Below are 5,582 nucleotides of genomic sequence, written 5' to 3' on the forward strand. Positions count from 1 at the left end.
AAAACAAGTAAAAGACAACTTAAAATTTTTAGATCTAATGCTCCTTATTTTCGAAAATTTTGGAGGGAAACACAAAGAAACACCAAACTTAAAAATATTAAGATCAAAACACAAAGAAGACTCAAGAAAACTTTGAAGACTAACAAGAACACAAAGAACAAAACGCAAGAAATTTAAAGAACACAAGAACACATAAAGAATACCAAACTTAAAATTTTTAGAGAACTAAATACAAATTTTTGAAAATTAAAAGAAAAATAACAAGAAGACACTAAACTTAAAGATTTGACACAAGATTTAAACAAAGAAATTGTTTTTGAAAAATTTTTGAAAGAAAGATACCAAAAAATCGAAAATTGCAATAAGAATAAAAACAAAGACTCTAAATTTTGAAAATTTAACCAAGAATATAAACAAAAAGACTCAAACCAAAAACAAAGATTAATAAAAGAAAAGAAAAATATTTTTAAAAAAGTTTTTAAATTTTTCGAAAACAAAGAAGAGAAAAATAAAAATAAAAGACTCAGTTAAAAGACTCAATTAAAAATGATCAAGAAATAAAGTACCTGATCTAAGGAGCAAGAAAATCCGTCGATTTGTCCAAACTTGAACAATCCCCGGCAACGGTGCCAAAAATTTGGTGCACGAATCCCCACACCTTCGTACAATTGTACCAGTAAGTGCACTGGGTCATCTAAGTAATACCTGAGCGAGTCAGGGTCAATCCCACGAGGATTGTGGTTTGAAGCAAGCTATGGTTATCTTGCTAGTCTTAGTCAGGCGAATCAGAAGGTTTATGTTTAGATGCAGCTTGATTGTGAATTTGAAAGGAATCAGTAATAGGGATATATTGAAGGATTGGAATTGCTTTGCCTTTCTGAATTAACCCTGGTATTGCTATCTTTTTTTATTGTGAGTGATTTCTTCAATGGCAGGCTGTATGTGATTGACGCCATGGGCCATGGTCATTAATCTCCTCTGCTTTCAGATCAAACGCCATTGGCCGTGGTCATCCAATCTGATGGAGGGTGAAGCTCTAGCAGTTCATTCTCCTGGCAATCCTACTCAAAATGCCACAGACAAGGTCGAATCTTCCAGATCAGAGAATGCTGCTTCTTTGGATTCTCGCCTATACCACGGAAAGCCTAATATCCCCGAAAATTGGCTGAACTGGTATCTCGAGAAGTCCCCAACGAAGTTGCAGATTAGCCATTTGAGAGATGTATAAACAAAGCTGTTGGTTCGTGCTTTCCAGTCACGTATTCACACGAACCCAAGTAGACGCGAGTGTTTGTCAGGCACATTCATCCACTACAAGAAAAAAGGCCTATTGGCACCCTTTTTTCTTGCCACGCTTTAAAAGCGTGCCCAAAAGTGGTCTATGGACACGCTTTTGCGAGAATGGCCAATTATTTGTGATTTGGCCACGCTTTTTTTTGCCACGCTTGAAAAGCGTGGCCATAGAAGACAACTGGCACGCTTTTTCAAGGGTGGCCACCTATTTAAAATTTGGCCACGCTTTCTTACTGCCACGCTTGAAAAGCGTACTCATAGAGAGAAATCGGCACGCTTTTACGAGAGTGGCCACTGATTTGATATTTCGCCACGCTTTGTTTTTGCCATGCTTAAAAAGCGTGGCCATAGAAAGAAACCGGTACACTTAAAAAGCGTGGCTATTCCTTGTGTATTTTGGCACCGTAAAAAAACGTGCCAATAGAATTCCCTCCTCAAAAATTTAGTTTCCCACCTATTTTTCCCACACTTAACCTTTTTTTCTAAGTTATCAAATTTTACTACCCAACAACACACACTACTAACTTACACACTAACTAAAACAATGAAACCCTAAAAATTAATCTTCTCGCTCGAACCCTCTCAAACCCTAAAAGCTAAGGCGCCGCCAGCTTCATCATCGTGATCGGACCCAGCCCTGGTCGACTGTCTCTGTCGCGGTGCTGCTCACCTCATCTTCTCGAACCCAGCCCTGGTCGTGGTGCTCCGCGCCTGTCTCTATCGCGGTGCTGCTCACCTCATCTTCTCGAACCCAGCCCTGGTCGTGGGGCTCCTCGCCTCTCTCTGTCGCAGTGCTCGTCGCCTCATCTTCTCGAACCCAGCCCTGGTCATGGTCCTGCTCGCTTCTCTTTGTCGCGGTTCTGCTCAGCCTCATCTTCTCAAACCCAGCCCTGGTCGTGGTGCTGCTTGCCTCTCTCTGTGTCGCGGTTCTGCTCAGCCTCATCTTCTCCAACCCAGCCCTGGTCGTGGTGCTGCTCGCCTCTCTCTGTGTCGCGGTTCTGCTCGCCTCTCATCCTGCATCTGGCATCAAGGTTTGTTTTTTCTAGCTTTATCGATTTTGTTTACTTGCGATTATACTTGGTGCGTTCTTTCAATGTTAATTCTCTGCTTATTATTCAATTGCGGATCATTTTCTATTACTTTCTGGATGGTGATTGGTCATTGGTGCTGCATTATTGCTTTTACTTTAGGAGTTTAGAATTGTATGGAAAAGAAAACTGCTCTTACATCTACCTGAGATAGTAATTTTGATTTTCAAACTTAAACATCTCTGGAAAGCATTTGGCATTTAACATGTTCATGATGAGTATAGCTTTTCTCATAGGAGCAATGATGAGCATGGTGGTTTTCTGTTCTTCATGCCTGATATCCTACTTTAATTTGATCTTTCCTGTAATAAATTTTAAGGCAAAAATGCACATTTTTATTGGGGTGTTTGAAGGGTATTTTTTGCTTGTATTGATATATAGAACAAAGAAGATACATTACAATTCTGAGATAAATTGAAGCTCCTAAGTATGCACTATGGATCTATTGATTCTTTTTATTTTTGTTAACAAATACACATATCATGTCATGTGCTTACTAAATTCTAACTGTGAATTCTAACTCTTTTCTCTCTCTTTTCTTCTACAGTATCCTCCTTGTTACAAGGACATCAGTTTCTTGATCAATGAATCATTTACTGAAAACAATCTGTGTGAACTTGTTAGAGGAATTGATGGGGATCTTGTAGAAGAGGTAATTCTTTGAAAGTTCTAGTAAACCTTTTCTCTTGCATTTAAATGTATGTGAATTATCAATGTTTCTGTTTCCTGAATGTTTAATGGATTGAAAATGTATCTGGGCTGATCTGATCTGAGATTGAAAATTGGGGTTATGAAGAGATCTTGTGCAAAGCAAATTAAATATTGTGTTAAGATGAGCTCTGAAACATCTTAACATTTAATTAGAGGATTTAAATTGACTGAATACAGGTTATGAAAACTATGAATACAGGTTATGAAAACTCAAACAATGCTTTATTATATGACTATGGAGGATTTAAATTTTATGGTATGTGGTATTTATATTTTACTTTTTTTGCAGACTGACACAGAGTGTTGTTAGAAGCTATTGGGTATATCAGATTCCTTCAGAGTCAAATTGAGGTCATTTATGGTCCTTCAATTCTCACATATTTGTACCATACATACACATTCCTTTACTAATAATCAGTTTTCCCAAACAACTACTAGGGGTGCACAGACCCGGACTGGCCCCGAAGGAATTTGGGCCGCGAAGACCCGGACCCGAAGTGACCCGAAGTGGACCCGGGAAAAAAAATGAAATCAGAAAGGGAAGTGAAGCCGGGACCGGGCCATGGCTCGGGTCACCCGGACCCAGCCCGGTGGCCCGGCCATATACACGTTACACACACACACAAACGCGTTACAGCCTTACAGTACAGGTTTGAGGTTTCTAATTAGGGGCTAGGGCAACACAGAACACGCATCGCATTCACTGCCTCGTGCCTCCTTCAGCAGCTCAGCGCCTCAGCCCTCGCCCCTCAGCCATTGAGGCTCACCCCACACCCCAAGTCCCCACTCCGGCACTCCCCACGCCCCACTCCGGCTCTGGCAGTCGCCACTCCCACGGCGCAGGCCGATCCGGTGACCTTGACCTCATCTTCTCTCCCCACGGCCTACTCCGAGTTTCGTGGCACACACCACGCATCGCCGACTCCTCCCTTTCTCATCTCTTCACAACCCTCTGTGTTCACCCCAGTCACCGCCGAAGCTCTTCGTTCGACAGACGATAGTGACGATGTACGGTGCTGCCCTGCTTCTCGGCGACGTTGCTCTGCTCTGCTCTGCTAGTCCTGCTCCCTTTGTTCTGCTCTCTTCTCCGGTCTTCTTTTCAGGTCTTCTGCTCAGGTAAGTAATTAATTTTATTATGTCATTAATATTCTGATTAAGGATTAGGGTTTTTGATAAATAGAATTTGTGAATTTTGGTTGTAGGTGTTGATTTTCATTATTAGAACTCTGATTAGGTGTGGCTGTTGATGTGTGTTTAGCTTATTTTTTGTTCTGATTCACTGTTTACTACTGATTTCTGGGTTTACTAATTCTTTACTGAGTAGGTATGGATTTACTGATTCTTTACTGATTAGGTGTGGGTGTTGATGTGTGTTAAATGATTTGTTTAGCTGATTAGTTACTGATTATCTTGTTCAGTTGTTCTTATATGACAAGTTAAGCTGAACTATATTGTACAGGTACATTGGACCATAACATTTATCAGAGCGAAGGTTCACCTGCACCAGAAGATCCAGAGACAGCCAAGAAAGTAAAATTGCTGAATGAGAGTATGAAGCAAAGCTTGGTTTAAGGTAATCCAGCACTAACCATTTTGGTATTTTGCGCAATGAAGCTGCACACACGCATTCACATGTTCATATTTTGAGAGTATGAAGCAAAGCTTGGTTTAAGATGTTTGGCATTGTTTGGCCATTTGTGACTCTTTCAAGTTGCATCATCCCCTGCCTACAGGACAAAGAGGGATTGTTAGTGTAATATGGTGAAGAGAAAGATTGGATATTGTATAATCCTTATTCTGCCTTCTAGTATTTGTTTGGTTGATGATTAATTGTATGTAAGCATCTTTTTTTTTTCTTTATTGTATGATCATTTTTGTTTGTTTGGTTGATTGCTTGATCATTACTTGTATGTAAGCCATTTTATATGTTGAACTTGGTCTTTGCCCTCTAATTCAGGAGATTTAACCATACCTTTAACTCCCATGCTAGGGAGATTATTACAAAGTAATCACGATTTATTAGTTGCATTTTAATAATTGGTGGCTATTTGATCTTCTTGTGTTACATTAAATGACTAAATATTACAATCTCAATCCCTTCTATCCAGATACAATGATTAGATTAAGGATGTAATGAAAAGTGATAGTAGATAAAAAGCAGGAACGTAGTGAATAATATAAAAAGGAAAGAATCTGTTAGTGACATTGGTGACACCCATTTGTGCTAACACAAGAAATGCTCATCAATTCCTTACAAGAATCTGTTATGATAATTAGTTACTGATTTTGTACAGATTTCTAAATTTTTACTTGTGTTTACTGTATATTTACTGATTTGTTTTTTCATATTTTGTTCTTGATTTTGTTTGTTTAGGTAACGAACAATGGGAGGAGGAGATAATTGCATTCCTTCAGAAATTATAGAGGAGAATAAAACAATGGAAATTGAAGCTGAAAATGTTGTTGTTCCTGCTGTTGATGCTGCCACAA

The 5,582-nt window shown here is 39.3% G+C and overlaps 1 long non-coding RNA gene across 1 annotated transcript; it reads right to left on the minus strand.

Moving 5' to 3' along the window:
• On the minus strand, positions 129-3,047 carry LOC110271058. The gene is made up of 3 exons (XR_002361084.1): positions 2,927-3,047; positions 376-380; positions 129-139 (listed from the first exon to the last, which is right to left on the minus strand). It is a non-coding gene; the product is annotated as an uncharacterized LOC110271058 (long non-coding RNA).

This window comes from Arachis ipaensis, chromosome B04 (genome assembly GCF_000816755.2).
Source record: "Arachis ipaensis cultivar K30076 chromosome B04, Araip1.1, whole genome shotgun sequence".
Classification (NCBI taxonomy): domain Eukaryota; kingdom Viridiplantae; phylum Streptophyta; class Magnoliopsida; order Fabales; family Fabaceae; genus Arachis; species Arachis ipaensis.